Raw genomic sequence first — 23,813 nt, 5'->3', positions numbered from 1 at the left:
AACTTGAAAGGTTTTATTATGAGCAGAGGAAAAAATAAAGGTGCATTGATTGGAAAGAATTTAATCTTTAATTTGTTCAGACTTCATCTGTGTTATGCTGGAGTTTGTACAGAATGTACTTTGACGTATTTTGCATTTTAATGTAAGAAATGATTAAATGACTTATAGCACTTCTGTGGTCCCTGACACTTTCAAACATTAACTAGTTATTCTTCACAACTCTCCTGTGAAGCAGCTTAGTATATATAAGATCCACATTTTACAAAATATCTTCTCTGGAAGCAGCATGATATATAGGCATATAGATAGATATAGACAGATACATATTCACATACACACGGGTAATAATTGTTTGCCTAACAGCATGTAGGGAGATTTGGGAAGGTATACAGATGGGCACTGGGGTTAAGCCTTAGTAACCATAAATCCCTTAGTCAATATTGCTTTACACAGAATATGTGCCTCTGTCCAAATCAAGAGATTTTTATATTTCTGAGTTTGTACTGCCACTATCTATGCTCAAGGCTATCCCTCCCACCCTCCAAGGGGCCAGGACACAGACCGGTGGTTACAATACATGGAGGAGGACCCTACTCCAGGGACGGTCCTGTATGCAAACATACAACACGGGGGGAAGGGGAGTAACCGAGTGGGCCCAAGGCACACTACTGTGGTGTCACCTGGGCTCAGGGGTGGAGACCATGAGGTGTGGGGACAGTGGATGGGCTGCCTGACTGACCCATCCTTTCTTCTGTTCCCTGCAACGGGACCAAGTACAAGCCAGGGACCCTCAAGCCCTGTGGCAGCGGCAGCAGCAGCACCCACAGCCGCCCAACCACCAAGGCGGCGGCTCCGCCACTGGGATCAGCTCCTTCGGCGCCACATGCAGGCCATCGAGCGCGTCGAGGCAGCCATCACTCGGCGTGTGGAGGTGGGCCTGCAGTGGCGCCAGGAGGCCTGGGGCTCCTTCCAGGCCCAGTGTGTCCGCAAGGCGGATTCAATATCCACCCTCACGTCACGCATTGGCCATGCCATTCACTATAGCATGGCCTTGCCCCATGCCCCCGCCATCCCTCCCCTAGCACTGTCCCTGCCCCTCCTGCAATGGCCCCTCCTGCTCCTGTCCCTCCTGCCCCTGCCTCTCCTACCCACCTCCCCGTGTTGCCTGCACCAACGCGGCCTGCCCCCCATGTGCAGGTCTGCCCCCGCAGAAGCAGTCGCAGGGGCCAACCCTCCTAGGAGTAGCTCCTCCCCCTCCCAGTTCAAGGTCTCCCCTCTCCCCATTGTAAATAAAAAGTTACAAGTTTGTGTTAAAAAAAACCCCTGTGTTTGTTGTTTATTGGGAGGTAAGGAGAGGGGAGGGGTAAGGCGAGGGGATGGAGGGAGTTGTAAAGGGAGACGGAGGCGACCCTACTATGGGGCCTGGGAGAACATGTCCGTCAGGTCCTCCCGGATACGCACCCCATCCTGGTGTGCCAGGCACATGACAGCTGTGAGGGGCTGTTCGTAGGCCTGGCCCTCGCCTGCCATCCATGCCGGGAGGAAGGCCTCCCCCCTCCGCTCCATGAGATTGTGGAGCATGCAGCACATGGCCAGTACCTCCGGGACATTCCACTCACCCATCTCGAGACGGGTGAGCAAACAACGGAACCGGGCTTTCAAGCGGCCGAAGGCGCACTCCACTTGGTTGCGGGCCCAGTTGAGGTGGTCGTTGAACCGGGCCCAGTTGTATTCTGTCTGCCCCCTGTAGGGCCGCATTAGCCAGGGCAGCAGGGGGTAGGCTGCGTCCCCCACAACATAGATGGGCATAGGCACATCCCCGACAGTAAACTTCCGCCGGGGGAAGTAAGTGCCCGCCTCCAGCCTGCGAAATAGGCCAGAGTTCCATAGGATGCGGGAGTCGTGTGCCCTGCTGGACCAGCCCGCATAAACGTCCAAGAACTGGTGATGGTGGTCCACGAGGGCCCCGAGTACGATAGAAAAGTACCCCTTTCTGTTCATAAAATGGGCCGCTCAATGCCCCGGGGCACGGACGGGGATGTGGGTTGCATCCAGGGCTCCTCCGCAGTTGGGGAACCCGAGGGCAGCGAAGCCGGCCACTGTAGCGTCCACGTTGCGCAGGCGGATGACTCTTGGGAGCAGGACGTCATTGATGGCATGGACGACCTGCAGAAGGGTGCAGAGAAACACAGGGGAACACATTACATAAGGCAGGGTGAGTGCGCCCCCCCCCCATGACGTCCTCTATCCTCACACACACACACACACGCATCAGGGCTCCCTCGCCCCATGGGCCCACCCCCCATCAGCAGGCCTGTGCAAGGGAGGGACGGCCCAAACCCCTGGGTGACCCAGCCTGGAGTCTTGGCTGCCCCTGGGCATGGAGTGCAGCACTCCCCTCCCCTCCCCTCCCACACACTCCCCCTGGGACTTACCTCCATCACGACGACACCGACGGTTGATCTGCCCACCCCGAACTGGTGTGCCACTGATCGGTAGCTGTCCGGGGGTGGCCAGCTTCCAGACTGTAATGGCGACCCTCTTGTTGACGGGGATTGGTGCCCGCAGCCGGGTGGTGGTTCTCTGGAGCACAGAGGCAAACCAGGCACATAGCTCCAGGAACGTCTGCTTTTGTATACAGAAGTTCCGGAGCCATTGCTGGTCGCCCCATTGCCCCAGTACCAGCCGGTCCCACCAGTCTGTACTGGTGTCCAGTCTCCACAGTGGCCTCTCCACAGCTGGGGCACCAGCTGCAGGCACACCAAAATGGCCAGCAGGGGCCAGAGCAGGCACATGGCCACCCCTGGCTCCATGGCACAAAAAACAAGCAAGATGAAAAAAAAAACAGGCAAAGGCACTAAAAGGCAAAAGGCAATGGTTTTCAACAAGGCAGAGGGCAACCACAAATAGAACTGCTACTGCTGTCAGTCCCTGCAAGAGGTCCTATAGCACGCAGCAGGAGAGAAACGGCTGTCCAGGGAGATCCCTTTAAGCACACGTCTCAAATAAGCTCCAGCCCCCGCCCCCGGAAAGGGCTGGTGCCCTTTTGCCCTCTTCTAAATGGTTCCAGGCTTCTGCTTTTGCGCAAAAGCATCTCGCCAATGTAGACTCACATTTGCGCAAAAGCGCATCGTTGTAACGATAACTCCGGGACCAATCTAGATGCACTTTTGTGCAAATACTTTTAACGGAAAAACTTTTCCATTAAAACTATTTCTGCAAAATCATGCCAGTCTAGACATAGCCCTTGTGTTTACTGAGCATGCTGTCATTTTGGATGATTTTAAGCAAAAGAGAAAATGATCTCACTCTCATTGCAGTTAATAGGAGTTTTGCCTTCCATACTACAGGTTGAAGCTCTGTTGTCCAGGACTTTCTGGTCCAGCAACATCCATGGTCCAGAAGGATCACAGATATTGCTAGACTACAAAGCCCCAGCACAGAGGTTGCCGGTGGCTGGGAGCAGAGCTGTCTGATGGGCAAGGAAGGGGCAGCAGAACCTGCAGCGGGCCGGGTTGGGAAGCTGGCAGGGTAGGGGGGAAGCAGAGCTGTTGGGAAGCCAGTGGGAGCACCAGAGCCCACGGAGTGGGTGGGGCCAGCAGAACTCAGAGCTGGTCGGGCTGGGAAGCCTGCAGGGCCGTGAAGGGGCAGCAGGGCTATTGCCAGAGCTTTTGCCGTGGCTATTGCCAGGGCTATTGCCGTGAAGTTGGCAGGGCCACGAGCACCAGCAGGGCTATTGCCAGAGCTTAGGGGGCCAACAGGGCTGCCAAAACGTGTGGGGCCACAGAGCTAATGGAACTGGGCTTAAACTCATCCCTCATGGGGCAGCAGAGCCCACTTGTGGGGCCATGGAACTAATGGAATTATTTTCTTATTCATCCCAGTCTGATCTAAGAAAGATATAGGTAGGTATGTCAAAGGATTATGGCATTGTAACACCCCCCAAATAAATGCAGCCTCCAGTCGTTATCTGCCACTAATTAGTAACTGAAAAATTCAGATTTTCCTGCATCTGAACAACCTCTCATTATTTTGGATGATGGAGACCAACGTATTTTTGGGTTTGACGTGTGCACACCTTATTTTTCAGTTTTTATTCAAACAAAATATATTTCCCAATCATCAACCATTTTATCCCCGCCTTCACTCTCCTTCATTTCAAGACCCACTCATGCAACAACCAGCAGCAGGTGAAAGGATGATACACACATCTTGGAGGCTAATATCTCTTTGAAAGATAACATGGAGCTGACAACCCTTTTCTCAGGCCTGTAAGCTTAATGGGTGTGATAATGATCACAGACACATCATTGCCTTTCGCAGCATTCTCAACCTCTTCGCTTATATCCATGAATGACTTCTCTTTGGCTATGATTCTACAGAAAAACATTCAGTGCTCATAAACTGTCTTTTTTGTTTAAGATTCATGTTTATGGCAAAACCTCTAGAGTGAATGCAATTTTATCTCTATAAATATTCTGATGTTGGGATAGCACAGTTTAGTTCCCTGGCTCGAATAAGCTCTTCAGGTATGTCTACACTAGCCACCCTAGTTCAAACTAGGGTGGCTAATGTAGTCATTCAAACTTGCAAATGAAGCCCGGGATTAAAATATCCCGGGTTTTATTTGCATGTTCCTGGGCGCCGCCATTTTTAAATGCCTGGTAGTTCGGACTCCCTGCCCGCGGCTACACGCGGCACGGGCTAGGTAGTTCGAACTAAAGCCCCTAATTCAGACTACCGTTACTCTTCATTTAGAACTATCTAGCCCATGCTAGTGTATACATACCATTCTAGTCTAAGTAAATTATGACTGCAAAGCAGTGTTGCGGGAATAAAAAAAAATAAAGATGTATCCCCTATGGTCATAGCTATAATGGTCAGCCTTTTAGACCAGGCCTCAGTTGCCAAGCAGAGAGACAGAAGATAGAAAAGTTTAGGAACATAAAGCACTGCTGTCCACTATTGGAAGACTTGTGGTTGTCTTTAAATACTTATCTCGTCTTTACATATTCTTCTTGTTCTTTACCCCTTTCCATGTTATTATTTCCCCACTCCACCATCTCAGTTTCTCGCCCACTAAGGGTTCTCTCCTCTGTCTCTTTCTGGGAAAGATAACCTTTTGCCTCTCGAACAATTTCTCCTTTGATGCCTGTGCTTTTCATCTCTTCCATCTTTCCCCATGAGTTCTCTTTTCTCTTCCCCTTGCTCCTCCTTTTCAGATCTCTCATCTCCTAACTGTTTTCCTTATTTTATACCTTTTGTTTCTGGAGAAAGCCAAAATCATGTATTCATATACTTCCAAATTTTAGAGTGCTTGAAATTGAGGATCTGAATCTTAATTTTACATGTTTTTCCTTCATAATGGGTTGAATTAAAACTTAAAATCCAAACAACCTTAGTCCTTTAGTTTTACCTGGACAACCACCGGATATAGGAAAGAACATAAAACCAGCCATTCTGGGCGAGACCAAAGGTCCATCTAGCCCAGTATGCCATCTTCGGACAGTATCCAGTGCCAGGAGGAAATGAACAGAACAGGTTCATCAAGCAATCCATCACATTTGCCGTTCTCAGTGTCAGTAGGATGACTGTAGTGATGTTTTGGGGATCCAGCCACATAAGAGGTCTATGAAAGATGGTATCTAAACCCCTTGATCATTGCCCCTCCTTATTGGTGAACCCCAGTCTCAGAATATCCATCCTTTCTATCCCTGTCCCTCATACCAGTTCTTCCTCATGTCCTTCCTGAGCTCTCAGCTCTTGAGCCTTGCAGACTATAAGCCTTTTTACTGTTCAGAGAAGTGGACAATCTTTACCTTCTCTGGGTGACCACTAAGGGTACGTCGACACTGCACGTCTACTTTGGGATACTGGAGGTATCCCGAAAAAGCTACTCCATGTCTACACAAGCTGCCCATTATTTAAAAATATTTTTCGAAATAACAGGCGTGCTATTACAACATCCTGGTAAATCTCATTGCACAAGAGATAAGGGATGGCTCGAAATAGCACGTTATTTCAAAATTTGGCATTGTGTAGACGTGTCAAATTTCAAAATAAGCTATTTTGAAATAGTTTTGAAATAAGATATGCAATTTGTCTAGCCCAAATTGCGTATCTTATGTCGAGTTTAGGTTGTTGTGCAGACGCACCCTCCGGTGTGACTATTTCGAAATAAGTGCTGTGGCCACTCCAGCCTCAACCAAGAACACTCCTCTCCTTCCTTCCTCCCCAGAGCCCTTAAAGGGGTTGACTCTGGCCACAGTGCCTGAGCCAGCTCCAAGCCTGCCAGCCCAGAGCCAGCAGTCACTGCCTTGACCCAGTGACCCCAAAACATGAGCCAGCAAGCCACTGGCAGCCAGCCTTCCACCACTCCCCAGGAGCAGTCTGACAGTTCCCAGGAGCCTGCTTGGGCCCGGAGAAGGTGGGCACCTTCCTGGTCCAGGATGGAGATCATGGACGTTATTCAGGTCTGGGGAAGATGCCCCCAATGCCCATGATGCCCACACTAGATGGAGGAACATGGCTGTCTATGGCAGGATAGCTGCCAGCCCGGCCACCAAAGGCCACATGCGAACCCAGGAGCAGGTTTGAATGAAAATCAAGTTGGTCCAGCGAGACCCCCAACCCTGATCCCTGAGCTTCCCCTCCCCCTTCTTCCCATTGCTTCCCCCTTTCAGCTCCCTCGTCCCAGGTTTCCCCCTCCCTCCCACACTCACTTCTCCCCTCTCCCACCTCCTTTCCCCAGTCTCACAAGAGTTTCATTCCCCCCTTCTCCAGTTTTGTTAAATAAAGAGATACAGAATACACTTGATCTTAGCCAAAAGGCCGAGAAGCGAGGTACTATGTCAAATTTGTTTTAATCTTGATACAATACTACAGGATTAAAACAAGAGCTTTTCAAAAAGCACTTAAAGGAATTACAAGTGCAGGCGGTATTGGCTTTCAATGGGCCTTCTGTTTCTTAGTCCCTTAAATGCTTTTGAAAAATCTACCCTCAAATAAATAAATTCTTATGCAAGAAACAAGCACTAAGTAAAGAGAGAGGTCACCCTAAGCCTGATACTGGCTCAGTCTTGACTCACTGTGTTGCTATAGGCAAGTGTCTGCCTTTTTCTCTTTCTCCGTCTGTTAATTGGGGATATCACTTTCTGACCTACCAGTGAGATGGTCTGAGGATTAACTAGTTAGTGTCAATACAATATTTTGGATTTGTAGAGATGGTGACAGATACATGTTTGATGTTTTAGGAATGAGCCTCACTCTCTTTTCTTAACAATTTCAGTAGTGAAGGATCTCCACCTTCAGGAGATTCTGAAATTCAAAGTTGGTAACAGGGCCAGTCCTAACCAATTGGCAGCCCCGGGTGACTTCTTGACTCACCCGTAGGGTTGCCAGATGGTTTTAAAAAAATACTGGACCAAAATTTTTCAAGAAAAAAATAGGGTCAAGAAGTTGAGAGTGAAACCTGGGAGAGAATTCGGGAGGTCGGGCCGAAATGCGGACACAGCCCCAAAGACCGGCTCTGTCGGCAGCTCTTTGAAAATAGCAGCCGCAGGCGACCGCCCGGCTTGTTCTCTCCTAAGACCAACTCTGACTGGTAAAGCCAAACATGTGTACAGACACTACTGCTCTGTACCCCTAACTATTCACAGAGCGACAGGGCACTATATAAATCAAGCTTGCATGGTAAACAGTAATTGCCATGTTGAAACTAACCTCTATATTAACATTAAGATCTGCCACAGTCTTATGAGGGGTTATTTGTTTCATTTATTAAAAGCTTAGGAAGAAAAACCATATGACTGAATTGTCAGCTGGATGAAATGCCACAGAAGTCTATGGAGCTGTACCCATTTATACCTGAAGAGGATTCAGAGGGGAACACTGCAAATGATGTCAATGAGTTTTGGTAAAAAATGGTCATACATGGTGTCACAGGGTGTGGGGGAGTCACCAGGCCCTGCATCCCAATCCGCAGCCAGATTCGACTCTCAGGCAGCAAGTAGAACAGAAGGTTTATTCCTTGACAGGGCTACAGTGTAGCACACACTTGTTGTTAACACAGGAACCAGGAACATTCAGTAGAATCCCACTGGCGGAGCGGGGCGAGGGGGAGGGGGGCAGAGTCAGGGCTCTGAGTCCCTGTCCGGCCCCCCAAGCCAGCTAGACTCCCTTCTCCCCAAGCCAGCTGAAAACTAAACTACCATACCGGGCCACTGGTCCCAGCTGTCTAAGTAGCTCCACCTCCTCTTTTGTACAGATTCCCAGGCAAGGTGTTCTCTGACTATCACTAGTAGCATCTTCCCCTGAGGGTCAGGTGAAAGGCTGGCCTGGGGCCATTCCCTACGTGCCTTCTCCCAGGAATTCTTCCCCAAAGATCCCATTCCCTGCTGGAATGGATGCACGCATGCACACACACACACAGAGTCACTACAAAGCAGAACAGGTCAGCAGGAATCACAGCATAACAAAGCAAACAGTGAATACAGTGACTACAAGAGTGAATACAGCCCGCCACTACATCACACATGGATACAAACTATATTCAGGTTAAAAATGGACAAAGTAATTCACTACCATTATATAGGACATAGGTTGAAATGTTTGGTTTTGAAAATGCAGAGTATTTTTAACAAGAGCATCTCCATAGCAGTGATATTTATTTACTTTAGTGTGTGTAAATATGCTAGAATGAGTTCTGGGAAAATGAAAGCCTCTCTTCTTTCACAGAACAAATACAGAAGGAATGTAAGCGTCTTCTTAATGCTCCAGCCAAATGCCTCAACTTGTAGCTGGGAGAGGACCACTTACAGAGAACAAGAGGGCAGATCAATCTTTGTGCTCGTTTGACTCTTGTCCTGCTTCCCGCCACCAAAAGTGCCAACAAGTGCAAGTTTTGGTGTGGGGTTTTTGTGCTGTGGACACATGTTCATTTGTAAGTAAGCAGGGATCACCAAATATATTACACAGGCTAAATAGCCAGCAGGAGGGTAACAATTAGGGCTGTCAAGCAATTAAAAAATTAAGCATGCTGTTAAATAAATAGTATTCTATTATTGTTTAACTATTTTTGATGTTTTCTCCATTTTCAAATATATTGATTTCAATTACAACACAGAATACAAAGTGTACAGTGCTCATTTTATACTATTGTTATTACAAATATTTGCATTGTAAAAAGATGCACAGTATTTTTTTTATTTACCTCATACAAGTACTGTAGTGTGCTTTCAGAGAGTGTTCACATTGCAACACGAAAAAAGTTGCAAAAAACACCCAGTTTCGGCGACAAAAAGCTTCCACCTCCACAAGGGACTTTTGCCCCTCCTTCTCCCTTTACTGTGAACAATCATGTAGTGTTTACTACAGCAGACTTTTTTTTTTTTTTTTTTTAGTTCATTGAAAGATGTTTCCCACAGGGCCCGATTATCCACTTTGGCTAGTGTTTTGAACTCTGCTGCTCTGCAGCCAGGTAAACAGGTAAGTAGAAAAGTGCCCTTGCCCCCTGCATGCCCTGGGAACTTTAAAATCCATTTCCTGATGGCTGGCTGGCTCAGCGTGCAGTGCTCCTCATGGCATCTTCTCAGGGAAACAGGGGTGGCTATCGCTCAAAACACTCTCCTTCTCGGAGCACCCCAGAGCTTTTGGATCTTATCAGTTTGTGGGGTGAATAATCAATGTAATCACAGCTGCGAGTGACCTGGAGGAACTGGGACACGTACGGCTATATTTCTTGAGCCCTGTGTGAGAAGGAGTATGAGCGAGACACCCTGCAATGCAGAGCCAAGATAAAGGAACTGTGGAGGCCCACCATAAGGTGAAGGAAGCAAATTGCCAATCTGGTGCTACACCCAAAACATGCCATTTTTATAAAGAAGTGGACACAATCCAGGGAGGGGACCTCACATCGACAAGCAAGGACCCTGTGGATACTTCACATACTATGGTGTCAGCAGAAATAGGACATAACCTGGAGGATGAAGCTCTTGATGGAGAGGTAGAAGCAGATGAGGAAGAGAGGCTCATTGTGGAGTCAACCAGTGTGGCGGGCAGCCATCAACTGTTCTCGAGTGCTGAGGCTCACATGGTGTCTCAGTAGCATTTCCCTACCCCTGTGGTATGACACCTTTCCAAACCAATGCTCAATCTGTGCTGCTGGTACCCAAGGCAGCACAGAACTAGTCTGTATAAGAAGCCCCTCATTCACATCCATTGCGAAGGATGTTTTGCAACATTCAAAGTTCAAAATCAAAAAAAGGAAGAAGAGGCGGTCAAGGAAAACAAAGCTAGAGCAGAAGCCACTGAGCACATGCTAAAGCTCACTGAACACCAAACTGAGATACTGAAGTTCTAATTAAGATGCAGCATGAACAGAACCTCTCTGGCGGCACATTCAGAATTCTTTATTAAGCAACCCTCCCTTTATGCCCACACAGACGCCTCCCTGGCAACACATGCAAAATTCTGAATCCAGCATCCCTCTCTCTATGCCCACACACTCCTTTTCACTGTCTGGGAATGGTTTTTTACCAGCCCCGTCTCAGCAGCTGTGATTTTGACAGCCGGATGTTAACATAGTTCTGAAGTTTTCCCAATAACTCTTACCTTCCCTTGCTAGAAAGCATTCACTCTATGTGTTACCGTGATTGAAAGGGATCAATAAGAACAAAATTGATGCAGGGTTCAATTAGTGTATTTTGTGACACACAACTCATATCAATTGCTCTGGCCTCTGTGGAAGCCTGTAACCATGGCTGTATGAGGTAAGTCAAGTCAACTGAGGATCATTATGGGTATTTCTACATCCCTCCCTGTAATTCTGTGGTCTGGAAAGAAAGTCCCAGCCTGCAGCCTTCTGTACAGGCCGCTGTACCTGAAGATGCATGTGTCACGCCCCTTTCTAGCCCACACTGCATTTATGTCTGTGAAACACCCGCAGCAATCCACAAGCCCTTAAAGCACCATGGGGAAATATCCCTTCTGTCTGATGTACTCTGAGGCGGGATGGCGCTATATGGGAATGCATGCACCATCAACTGCTCCGCCACAGTTTGGAAAGCCCATGTCAGCAAAGCCAGCTACTATGTCATACACATTTCCCAGAGTCACAGTCCTACACAGCAAAATGTGATTTCTTGCCCTGCACACTTGCATAAGTGCTGCCTCAGTAGTAGACTTGCCCCCTCCAACCAGGTTTGCAACTGAACAGTAGCAATTGGGAGTCGTCAGTTTCCACAAAGCAATGGCAACATGCTTCTCTACCGAGAAAGCAGCTCTCATTTGGGTGTCCTTGTGCTGCAGTTCAGGGGCCAGCTCAGCACACAGCTCCAAGAAGGTTGCTTTATGCATCCTAAAGTTGTGTAGCTACTGCTCTTCATCCCACACTTGTATTACAGTATGATCCCCCCACTCGGTGCTGGTTTCCATGGCCCAAAAGTGGCACACTAGTCTGCACAGGTGCTCTGAGGCAGCCAAATGCAATGCCAAGTTGCTGCTGTCCATGGCACTCAGACTGCCATCTACATGAAACAAAACACAGGACTATGCAGCACTTTAAAGACTAACAAGATGGTTTATTAGGTGATGAGCTTTCGTGGGCCAAACCCACTTCCTCAGATCAAATTGTGGAAGAAAATTGGCATGACCATATATACCAAAGGGATACAATGAAAAAAAGTGAACACGTATAAAAAGGACAAATCAAATTTCAGAACAGAGTGGGGATGAGGAGGGGAGGTTTATGTCTGTGAGCTAATGATATTAGAGATGATAATTGGGGAAGCTATCTTTGTAATGGGTAAGATAATTAACATTACAAAAAACCCATTACAAAGATAGCTTCCCCAATTATCACCTCTAATATCATTAGCTCATAGACATTAACCACCACCCCTTATCCCTCCTCTGTTCTGAAATTTGATTTGTCCTTTTTATATTTGTTCACTTTTTTTCATTGTATCCCTTTGGTATATATGGGCATGCCAATTTTCTTTCACAATTTTATCTGAGGAAGTGGGTTTGGCCCACAAAAGCTCATCACCTAATAAACCATCTTGTTAGTCTTTAAAGTGCTGCATAGTCCTGTCTTTTGTTTCAGTAAGACCAGACTAACATAACAGGGCTACATCTCTATTACTGTCATCTACATCTGAGTCTTCTTCCTCTGGTACTAAGTTCAACAGTAGTTGTGCTGCCACACGTGACGTCCTAGGCACATTGAAGACAGCACAGGAGAAAAGACTGGAATCCATGATTTCTTACAGCGTATGCTGCAATGCACAGCAAGGACTGGCAGTTTCAAATTGCATGAAAGGAAGCTGAAAGTCCTAGGAAGGCTGGGAAACAAAGAGGTGGCTGATGGGACATTTTTCATATTCCCCAAATGGCTAGCACTACACATGGGTGGCGGGTGAAGGCCCAGTTGGGAAACGCAAGTTGAAACCCCGCCCCTTCCACCTGAAATCTCACCTCGTCTCTCCAAGACCATGCCCCTTCAACAATCTTCCCTCTCCTCCCAGCCAACAGGGCTGACTGTAGGTTTTTTGCCACCCCAAGCAAAAATTTTTGGCTGCCCTCACCTGCCCCCCACTTGGCCCGCTGCTGCAGGACAGGCACTGAGGAGGAAAGCGCCCCTTTCACCTTGCGGCTCTTTGACTCCCACAACGCCTTCCGGCCAAACCCAGCCTACGTCCTGTCTCCCCTCCACACACATCCCCAAACCCCCACCCAGCCACTCACCGAACCCAGTTTCCACCTGCCCCTCCTGGGTGGCTTGCCTACATTACTGGCCACCCATAATGCTATGTTGTGTGTTCCCACAGTGCCTATAGACAGAGGGTGATGCCAGTCATTGAGGAATGTTTACCCACCTTGCCTTGCTCATCCTGTTACCCGGGGTAAGGGGAAGCTAACAATGTGATTGTGATAAGTCAACAGAGGATGGCAGTGTAAACATGATTGGATGACTTTTCTTTTTGACAACTTTTGCACGTCAGTAGTACTTTCATTGCCAGTATAGACATACCCTAAGTGATTTTAGGTCAGAAGCACAGTCCTGGCACAGGTGATTTCAGTTCTTAGTGATTTCATCTCTGGAGCAAAAGGACAGTCCTGCTACAACTGACTTCACTTCAATGGGGCAAAATAACAAAGAGGCTCCTAATGAAGTCTATTTAGCTCTGTTCTTGGAACAATGGGGAGAAACAGGTTGAACCAGTCTTACAGCAGACCCTGGAGGGTATGCAGAATGCTGAGGGGAGTCCTTCCCTCCCCTTTTACTCTCACAAAACTCTGACATTCCAGCCCCTGACCATTTGAAGTTCTTGAAACTGATGTCTCTCTTTTTTGGGACAGGTTATGCACAGTTTGTCTTTTCTGTTTTTCCACAATAATGATTGGCATTGGTGACCATATTTCACAATTCCTGCATGTAGCACTAATATTATTTGGGACACAACATCCACCAAATTGATTACAGTGGGCAAAACATCACTCCAGCAGCTGAACATCTAGCAAATCTAATCAAACCAGGAGCAACTGCATATACATAAACATGCCCAGAATCTCTTCCCCGCTTCCCAGCTAGCTGTCAGGGAAGCATTCATTCAGATCCTGCTTACATTTCACTGCAGATTTAGCAAAATGTGCATGTAATCAGAACTGAAAAGCTAGAGGTGAGTGTTTCTCAATCCTGGGGTCAATTTCTTGAGTCCTTCATTGATCTCAGGTGTTATCTTCCCTTTCATTTGTCAGAGAAAATGTGCCCCGTACTCCACAATGAGCACTATTTCCGTAGAGAGAAAAGTAAAGATGCTAAGTGTCATTTCAGAGTTCTCCTGGCATTCTTGCACTGGGAACGGGTGTGTGGAGGGGACTCACGCATTTCTCCACAAGTGGAAAATACTTGGGGATAGATAGGAACCCAAATCAGCTCTGTAAAATCATCAGATCTCAGAGAAATCCATTAAAAGAAAGGGATATCGATGTGTAAAGCCCAATCTCAGTTCTGATGCCACCCACCTCTCTGCCTCCTTGACAGCAGAGATTCTGCAGGAACCTGGCTGCCCTTGGAATTACCTTTGGAGCTGGTGGTGAAGTAAGTTCCACAGCATGGAGGAGGCTGCTGAAGATCCTGCAGACTCTGAATCAACTTGTGCACTTTCCCTCATACATTTTGTCGGAATTTAGTTACTCTAGCCTCACCCAGCCCTCCCCAAACCAGGGCAGCTAGTACACAACCACAGGACTTCCCCAGAGGACACCACTGGCCCATGTTACAAACCCAGCCGGAATCCACAGATATAAGATCTGATCCACCCATAGAAAAAAATATTTGTCCTAATATTTTAGGGCAAGATCCTGAGACCATGACACACAGAGCAACACCTCAGTATACAAGAAGCCCCACTAGCTTTCATAGTATTATCATGGAGAAAGGCAATATTGACCACAAGTAAAGGTATCAGAATCTGGCATTTAATATAAATCGCATGCATTTATATGAACAAACTGATATTATTAAAATTAATGTACACTTACACTAGTGTTCTGTGCCAGCTCCCCAGCTGGTCCAAGTTAATGGAGCTATGTTAATATACTCTAATTGAGGTTTTGGTCTACACTTTTATTTCCCAATAAATTGCAGGAACACAATCTGATGGTAACTAAAAATATGCTATTTCCCCCCCACCCCCAATAACTCCTTATCAAATCCATCCTCATATTAACCAATATTCTCCAAAAACATATTCATGACATGAAGTTTCCAGACGGGAATATGAAAAGAGATGAACCCGTACCTGCTTTTATACAGAGAAGTTCCACATGTAACACATTTTCACAAAATCAATGTCATTCAAAACCACAATGTTTGCTGTCTGGGCCATTCACTCATAGATGTAGAATCTCTGAAATGGTTTGTGCTGAAGGAGAAGAAAGAAAAACATTCAGAATAATATTTTATCCTTTAGAGACTTTTATGGAAATACCACTATACTACAGTGCTACTAAAAATATAAGAGGGCAGAAACATGATCACAGGATTGGCTCACACTGGTGTTCAATATACCCAGGAAAGTCAATCTAAATTGTGGTATTAATGCAGGAACCTCCCCCCCCCCCAATTGCAGCACTGAATAGGACATTTATAATTGAATGATTTGGGGATTTTTTTAACTGTTTCAGGGCTTGTTTTCCCTCTTTTTGCAATGAAATTTTTTTTTAAAGTTGTACTTATTTTCTGGAGAGCAAAATTGCATTTAGCAAATATTTCCTCCAAAGAAACCAGAACTAGACACAGTAGTCCAGTAGCTGTAGCACCAATGCCAAATGCAGAGGTAAAATAGCCTTCACACTTCTATTCAAGATTCTCTTTTTTATGCAGCTAAGTACCCCATTAACCCATTTGACCATGATGTTGCACTGGAAGCTCATGTTCAACTGAAGATTCATGACTCTCAACTCTTTTTCACAATCAGTTTCCCCAGGTAGGATCCTGCATCCTGTCCTATATATATACATTTAGCCACATTAAAATGAATATTGTTCCTTTGATAAATTGGACACAAACAATTCAGTTCACTCTGTATCAGTGACCTGTCCTCATTTATTGATAAGTTTTCAATAGCATACAACAGGAACCTATCTTTCTGAAACATCCTCTAGAAACACATCTGCTAAATGATGATCACACTTTAGAATTACATTTGGAGACTTATCAGTTAGCCACTTTTTAATTCACTTAATATGTGCTATGTACATTTTATGTTGTCCTAGGTTTTTAGTCACAATGTCATGTTGTACCAAGTCAAATGCTTTACAGAAGTCTAAGTGTATTATAACAACACTATTCCGTTTATCATTCAAACTTGTAATCTCATCCAAATCAGTTGGAATTGTTGGCAAAACAATTGTTTCTTGGCAGATTCCATAGATACTTTCATGTGTGCAGTGCTGTTAGCTGTTAATAAAAACAAATGGGACGTTTTGCACCCCGAGAGAGGACAAAAAAGAATGTACAATGATTCAGGAGTTACAAATAACCTTCTTTTTTTCCAGTGCAACCATTACACTGCTAACCATTGTGAAATTACCAGTACTGAGGAAATATCAGGGCTCTTATTAGGTTTAAATTTAGTCTGCAATAGGATTACTTTCTAGAGATTAATCTAGTTCAAAATTTTCTTTAAAGCATGTAGCCTCATTTAATACATACATTAAGTTTGTTGTTTTTTAAGAAATAGCTTTGTGGCCAGGAGAATAAACAATGGTTTTTAATAAGAGGAAGAGTAATTCATCTGAGCATAAATGAAGTTGTATTAGCAAGGTGGAAAGAAGTAACGCCAGATGGTTCCACATAATGTAATCCTCACATCGTTAGGGTATGTTGACACTATGGGATAAGGTCGAATTAAGATACACAATCTCAGCTACATTAATTGAGTAGCTGAAGCTGAAGTACCTTAACTCGACTTTTGGCTCTATCCGCACTGCAGGAAATCAAAGGGAAAACACTGTCCCTTTGACTTCCCTTACTCCTCATGGAAACAGGACTGCTGGCATCATGGAAACAGGACTGCTGGTAAGTGGCATGACCACTGGGCTTTTTTCTCTTGCCATAATTTTGGTTGGGAAAGGTTCTCCGAAACAGATACAATTGTACAAAATGTTTGCTTCAACGAAGTGGTATTTTTGAATAAATGAAAAACTGCTTTGTCAAAAAAATCCCAATCAGCTGTGAGAATAACACCATTATTAGCTCTTTGTGGAATCAGAAGCTTTATACAAAAGTTAATTCTTCTATGGTTTACATTCACTACACAGACAGACACAATCCCCAGTACAGCTTGTGTGCACACTCCACAATCTAATCTAAATAACCTTTCCACGCAAATAACTACATGGGCTATACATGAAATAAACAGCATTGGTATGATTTGCTACTTTGATCTCTACTGCAACTCTTTTGTTTACAGTAATATGTCTAAGTTTGTTCTAGTCTTCTATTGTTAGATATATATGGTCCAGAAGTCCCTATTCCAGATTCCTCTCCCTAAATTGTAGCTTCTTCAAATCTTCTTCCCAGTTATTCGTCCCTTCAATCCATCAGGGAACAGAAACACCACCAGGTGATTTCTAACCAGTCAGAGTGAATAAATACTGCACAATTTTCATATGTCAAGTATCAACTATTTGTGATCAGTCCCGTTTTTAAAAATTCCCCAAATGGTGAGATGATTAAATACAATAATTAGTAAATTTGAGAATCACAATGTGCTTACAGACATTCCAAGAACAGAAAGAGGCCAAATTAATCACCCTTTTTATTTGTTATTGTGTACTTAACAAGGTTACTAAGAGGTCATTCTGTATGTCACCAAGTTGGTGACATAGAAAGAACCTGTATAAAACCACTTCTTTGATCAGATTATCCAATCATGAGCAAGCTTACCCACAGAAAAACAACTTTATTCTTCCAGATGACTGTATTGCTTGGTTGACAGTATAAACAGTTATTAATTTGATCTTTCCATTATTTTTGTACTGCAGTTCTCTTCACAGCAAGGGCGGACCTTTACCTTGAAATAAGCTACGCAATTTGCATATCTTATTTCAATGTTATGTTGAAATAGCTTATTTTGAAATTTGCTACGCAGTGCCAAATATCGAAATAAGGTGCTATTCTGAAATGTCCCTTACCCCTCCTGCAATGAGGTTTACAGGGACGTCAGAATAGTGAGCCTGTTATATTTTGATATAACAGGCTTGCTCTTAAGATGCAGAATAGCTATTTCGGGATACCAGAGGTATCCCAAAATAGCTCCGTTGTGTAGAAATAGCCCAACTGACTCCTACTTACATCTTCTACTTCTTTAACCAACCATAGTACCAAAAACGTAACTGATCTGGCCCTTCTTTCCTATCAACTTGTCCACAAGTCAATCATGATTTTTACAGATTTGATTTTTAGAATTGCTCACCAAATATACTTCCATTTTTAAAAACTGTGTGAGGCAAATGCTCTCCTGTGCATTTGGTCTCTGAAATTCTGTGTGTTTGGCTAACTGGTTACATCACATGGTTCCTGTTCCCTGAATCGATGTATTAACCTCTAAATGAACAGGAGTAGTGGAAATCACTGAAAAGGTAAGGAGAAATAGGTAGGCAGTAAACAAGGTTAGAAAATGTTACTGTCTCCTTTTGCAGTTTGTTTATATATATATATATATATATATATATACACACACACACACACACACACATATAGAGGGCTTGACAAGTGGTGGCGAGCCCTGCTCGCCAGCCACGTGGTTTGGCATGCTGCACATGCGCAGACCGCGCTGCGGTGCCATGCCAGGCTAAAATCTACTCACCACGGGTGAGTAGAATGCCCTAATTGTCGAGCCCTGCACATATATATATATATATATATACACACACACCCGCGCATTCACATATATGGATCGCTGATTTTAAAATAGCTGGATTCCCAGGAAATGTAAAAGAAATACACCACATTATCTAATACACTGTACTTTTTATTGTCACATTCCTACCATATAACTGCATATATTGACCAGATGAGCACTTTGGGCTTGAAAACACTCATTAGGCGTGGATATCTGTGGTTGGATGAATAAAAGTTTTTTCCATCAAACATTCATGTGGAATAAAAAAACAAAACACGTGAAGGATACTAGTCAAGTTGCTTCGTGAGCTTCTGGAAGGCTCTGATACCATGGTGGTGGGTTTGGTATAAAGTACTTGAAAATGAAACCTATTCTTACAAATGTTTGTTAAAATCAGCTTAAGTTTCCTGAAAATGCTGCATTCCCACAGTAATTTGCCCAACCAGCTCTACTAAACCCATGGACTCTAAAAGAGACCACTGGAATCTGCACCTTTCTCTTCTTTGTAGTTCCTTCACAGAGGATCTCTGAGGAGAAATCAGCCAAGTTAACTACACATAACTCACTCCTAAAGGGCACCTATCCAAGAACCTCAGGATTACTGCATTTCATGAACACTAAAATGACACCTTATAAAGCTTTCCAGCAGCCACCTCAAGGAGGAGGAGACAATTACAAAAGTGTTGCTTTGATTCTGTAGAAAAGTGTCTGACCAACATCCGCCTTATTTTACACTTCAGCAGTAGGGCTTGTAGAACTTAGAAAACACAGTAACCATAAAACTACTTAGGCCAATATTTTCCTTACAATGTGGTTATGTTAGAAGTTGTGTGCTTAATTCTCCATGCACTGCCCTGAAAATTATCCCCTTAATATTAGCCTGAGATTTAGGTAAAAAAGGCAAACTGAAAACAAAGAACAAGATGTCGACCAGTCATAAGCCTGGGTGTTTATGCATGAAATTTATGGGGCAGAGACATTCCCATGCCAGTGTACTTAACACAGCGTTTTGGTCACAGGGCTAGGCATTGGTATATTTGCATTCCATTTCCACCTCCGTCACTATTTTGTTGTGTTTCAATGAGCAAGTCACTTAACCTTTCTGTTTATCCATCCATAAAACTGGTCATAATTCCTATCTCATGGGAGTTTTGTGAGCCTTAATTAAATTATTTAACTTAAAAAACAACAAATGGTCTGGTAGCACTTTATAGACTAACAAAACATGTAGATGGTGTCATGAGCTTTTGTGGGCATGGCCCACTTCTTCAGATGACCTCTCAAATAGCACCTTATAGGAAAGGTGCTATTTAAGTTAGTTTAAAGTAGTAATTCCTCAAAATTCTGAGTTTTCAAAAACAAAAATAAACCTGAATTACTTGATTAGAAAAAAGAATTCTCTCTCAAACCCAACCAATGACATTTTCCATTGTGTCCCGAAAATTTCTCTATACATGAGGCATAAAGAATTGTTGTATAAGAAATTCAGTTCTACTTATGCAGTTTCCTGTTGAAGGATGTGGTGAGGTGGAAACCTATTTTCAGCGTTGGTGGTCTTGTCCTAAAATCTTCTGGGAGTACAGTGTTAGTTGCCTACTGTAGCTTGTTCCAGAACTTTGAGCTGGAGACAGGACAGTAGACAAATGAAGTTCATGGTTGTTTTAGGGCCTGATCCAGTGCCCACATCTTTCCACTGAAAATAACACAGGCACAGGAAGTAAGGGTGCTGCAGCACCTCCCAGATTTTGCATCCTATGTCTGAGTCTCAGCCACCAGCCTGTGTCTGGGGGCCTTGCTGCCATCTTGGGTCCCAGCTGCCAGCCCCAAGGGGTCCCGGCTGCTGCTGCCTGGGGTCCCAGCATCCCTGCCTATTGGCCCTGCACCCAGGGCTGTGCAGCTGCCAGCAGCTGTGGACCCAGTCTGGGACAGTGAGTACACGGATGGGGTAAACTGTATGGGGGGGGGTGCAGCTCAGCACCACCACCCTAAAATTGTTCCAGCTCTATTGGAATCTAATGGTAGGAGGTCTTGGACAGTGAAGAAACTGCCAACCTTGGTGAAGTGAAGGGGACTATGGGGCAGATCCTTAGCTGGTGTAAGTTATCTTAGCTCTACTCATTTCCATTTTCACCAGCTGAGAATCTACCCATATGACTTACAATGGTCTGTATGCTGAATCTATGGCATACTGCAGCAAGAGGGAGTGCCTCCTAAATGGGTTCCCACATATCGACTATGCGGGTTCCCTTTTGTAAAATTGGAACTCAGAGCATTTCATTAATGCTGGCTCTTGGGTTATGTGTGGTAACTACTCCCTCTACTTCTATTTGCTTCCTGCGGAGAGACTCGGTAAGGTTCTTTGCACCACAAATTCCATTGGTTTCTATGGGGCCTTTAAGTGTTTTTCGCTGCCTTCCAATAGAATACTACTAAAAATAGGAGGAGGGAGGGGAGGAGTTCTCAGAACTTTTTCAGGGGCTAACACCCCCTGATTTGATGATAGTATACTTATTTAATTTTGATTCATTAATTTTGGTTTATATTATGCTGTTTAAGATCACTATGTACAGTTTACTTGATCTTGACAGAAATTATTATATTACCATTGTATCTCATTTAGTCCAGATTTATAAATGAGTGTTGACAACTCATGTGACTGTATTGCAAAGTTTGCAATATTTGGTGTTTTTCTACAAGCTTCAACTCTTGGAATCATGTGATTATGTTAGAACCCCAGCTTTTTTAAGGACAGTAAGGTCTGAGATCTCACAGTTGGGGAGAAAAGCTTGACTCGAGCCCATGGGTCAAAATCCTGTAGATAAAGAGAAAGAAACACAAATGTGTCTTTCAAAATTGTCATTAAAAGACAAGCTTGAAAATGTGATACTTAAGACTTTAACACCAGAAGGTAAATAAAAAGACCCCAAATTTATTATTGTTAAACTCTTGTGACTGTTAAGCTAATCTCATGATTTTTTATATCAGATTCATAATTTTTGAATGCCTGGGGGATTGGCAATAGTATTTAATGGACTGAATCCAGACCCTGCTCCTTCACTGTCTTTGTTCCACATAAGTAGTACAGAAGGCTCAGAAAGCAGCTGGATTTCCCCGGCTCCTACCCAGTCCTTTGTGTAGCTTCTGTTTAGAGGGAGTGTCAAGAGTGTTTCCAATGGGAAGGGGTGTTGCTGGATCATTGCTACCCTTCAGCAATCCCCAGCAGGGCCATAGCTAGCTGGATGTAATGCAGAGCTATGCTAGAGATACATGTGGGGAAGAGGAATCATACTTAAAAAATTATCCTACAGTATAGTCAAGCCCTTTCCTCAGAAGCCATTATCCACACTAGTTCCCCTAGGAAGGAGTTTCTATTCTTTCAGTTAAAGATGATTCTATGTGCTGCATTAGCGGATACCACCCAACAGAATAAATATTACTTATAAAAGAGTGCTGCATTTAGGATGTGGTTGGTAGCTGGGAAAATACGCTTTCTCTGTTACTTGCCAAGTTTGTGGTAGCATCAAGCTGAAGACAGACATACAAACATTAACTATGAGAATGTAAAATATAGACTGGATGATATTTTGCTTTTACTGGATCCCTACTCCAGTTTGAAGCTGACAGGGCTGTTCCCCACTCTGGCACTCTGAGTGCAGAAGGCGAGGGCCCACAATAGAGCTTCAAAATCTTGCCGCTACAGGCACTGGTTACAAAAAGCTTTCCCTGGAATCATAAGAAACAGATTTTGGGGGCCACCATCAAGTGCTTTTTGATCCCTAAAAACCAGGGGCGAACACTTGAAATCACCCTTAGGGGTATCTCAAGCTCTTTTGCCTCAAAAGAGCTTGAAAAAAGAAAAAGAGAGAAACAAGCTGCAGTCTCTGGTAGCTGACTCCTCAGTCAAAGGCATGCAGATACCCACAGACAGACCGAACTCCTAGGTCACAATAATCAAATCATCATCTTAAAAAAAGTGATTTTCATTGCAAAACAAAAGATAAAGTTGATAAAGCATACTTGGTTGCTAGATGTTACAAAGCAACTAAGGAAAACAAATTAAAACACAGAGAAAAGTCTCTCACAATGCTTAGATGGTAGTAAATGGGGAGGAAAGGCATAGAATCACACAAAGCAGTTCAAACCAAACCATAAAATAAAGAAAAATTACCCTGAACATGACTGGATTCACTTTTCCTACTTCCAATTTTCCTCTGTGTTCAGTCTACTCCCATGCCCTGAATTCCTTGGAGTCCTGCCTGGGTTTAAATCATTCTGTGTCTCTCAACTCCTGGTTTTTCTCTCTCACTACCTGAGCTTAACCCCTTATTCACTAGGTGCTGGTCAGCACTCCTCCAGTCCATTACAGAGGCTGTAAAGATAATCACAGCTGCTTTCAAGTACATCCAAGATGAACACGGCCATCCACGATAGATTAGTGCTTTTGATAATTGCACATGAATGAAAATAAACCAGTCTGATAGAATCATAATTCAGAGGCAGATTCTAACCAGTTACTCATGCTTGACTATCGTCTTATTGCTTGCCAGAGCACTGTATTAATCAAAATAAATTAAGTTAGGAGATCCTCCTGCTCAGCCATTTAGCTTTGGTGCTTATGACTGCATCAATCTATGCTTGATATGTAAGCACTACAGAGGCCTATTTCACTTTGGGGTGCAACTCTCTTCTGAGCAAAGCCTAAGAAAATGACCTTTGCAAACAGAATGATGCAGTGAGGGATGGTATCTTGCCCTCCCTATCTCAAACAAAGTTAGAGTACAGGGCAATTATGTAGCCACTCTGTGACCACTGCTACTGTACCTGGATTAGAGAAGCAGTCACAGCATCATGCTTTATGCTGAATCAGGAATCTTGGCCTAGAACCTCTTGAAGTCCCATGCCCTATTACAGAGAACATGTCAATTTGCTTGCAGACAAATTGTCTCTATGGTTATATAGGTTGGAAATTTAAACACCTCTAGTTTCCATTCTAAAAGAAAACATTTGTAAAAGGATTTACAGCTCCCTCAGCTCAGGAACTAATAGTGCTTGTTAGGCATGTTTTGATATAAAACTCCCTAATGATATGGCTGTACATGGATATAAGCAGCATAGAAATGATCCCCCTCGCTACAAAAAAAATAAAAAAATCTAGACACACCCATATGTGTGTAAGCGGCAAGGAGTCCTGTGGTACCTGATGACTAACCGAAGTGTGCATCTGACGAAGGGGGTCTTTGCCCACGAAAGCTTATGCTCTAACACTTCGGCTAGTCATAAGGTGCCAAAGGACTCCTTGCCGCTTTTGCAGATTCAGACTAACACAGCTACCCCTCTGATACTCGACACTGTGTGTGTGTGTGTGTGTGTGTGTGTGTGTGTGTGTGTGTGTGTGTGTGT

General features: G+C 44.3%; 1 long non-coding RNA gene across 1 annotated transcript; it reads right to left on the bottom strand.

The window, feature by feature from the left end:
* Positions 1 to 1,098: 1,098 nt before the first annotated feature.
* On the bottom strand, positions 1,099 to 22,659 carry LOC142827260 (uncharacterized). Its single transcript, XR_012901866.1, has 4 exons — positions 22,582 to 22,659; positions 14,805 to 14,927; positions 2,436 to 2,583; positions 1,099 to 2,166 (listed from the first exon to the last, which is right to left on the bottom strand). It is a non-coding gene; the product is annotated as an uncharacterized LOC142827260 (long non-coding RNA).
* Between the last annotated feature and the right edge of the window lie 1,154 nt (positions 22,660 to 23,813).

This window comes from Pelodiscus sinensis, chromosome 2, assembly GCF_049634645.1.
Source record: "Pelodiscus sinensis isolate JC-2024 chromosome 2, ASM4963464v1, whole genome shotgun sequence".
NCBI lineage: Eukaryota > Metazoa > Chordata > Testudines > Trionychidae > Pelodiscus > Pelodiscus sinensis.
The sequence above is the reverse complement of the archived record's forward strand: the minus strand, read 5'-3'. Positions and strand labels throughout refer to the sequence as shown.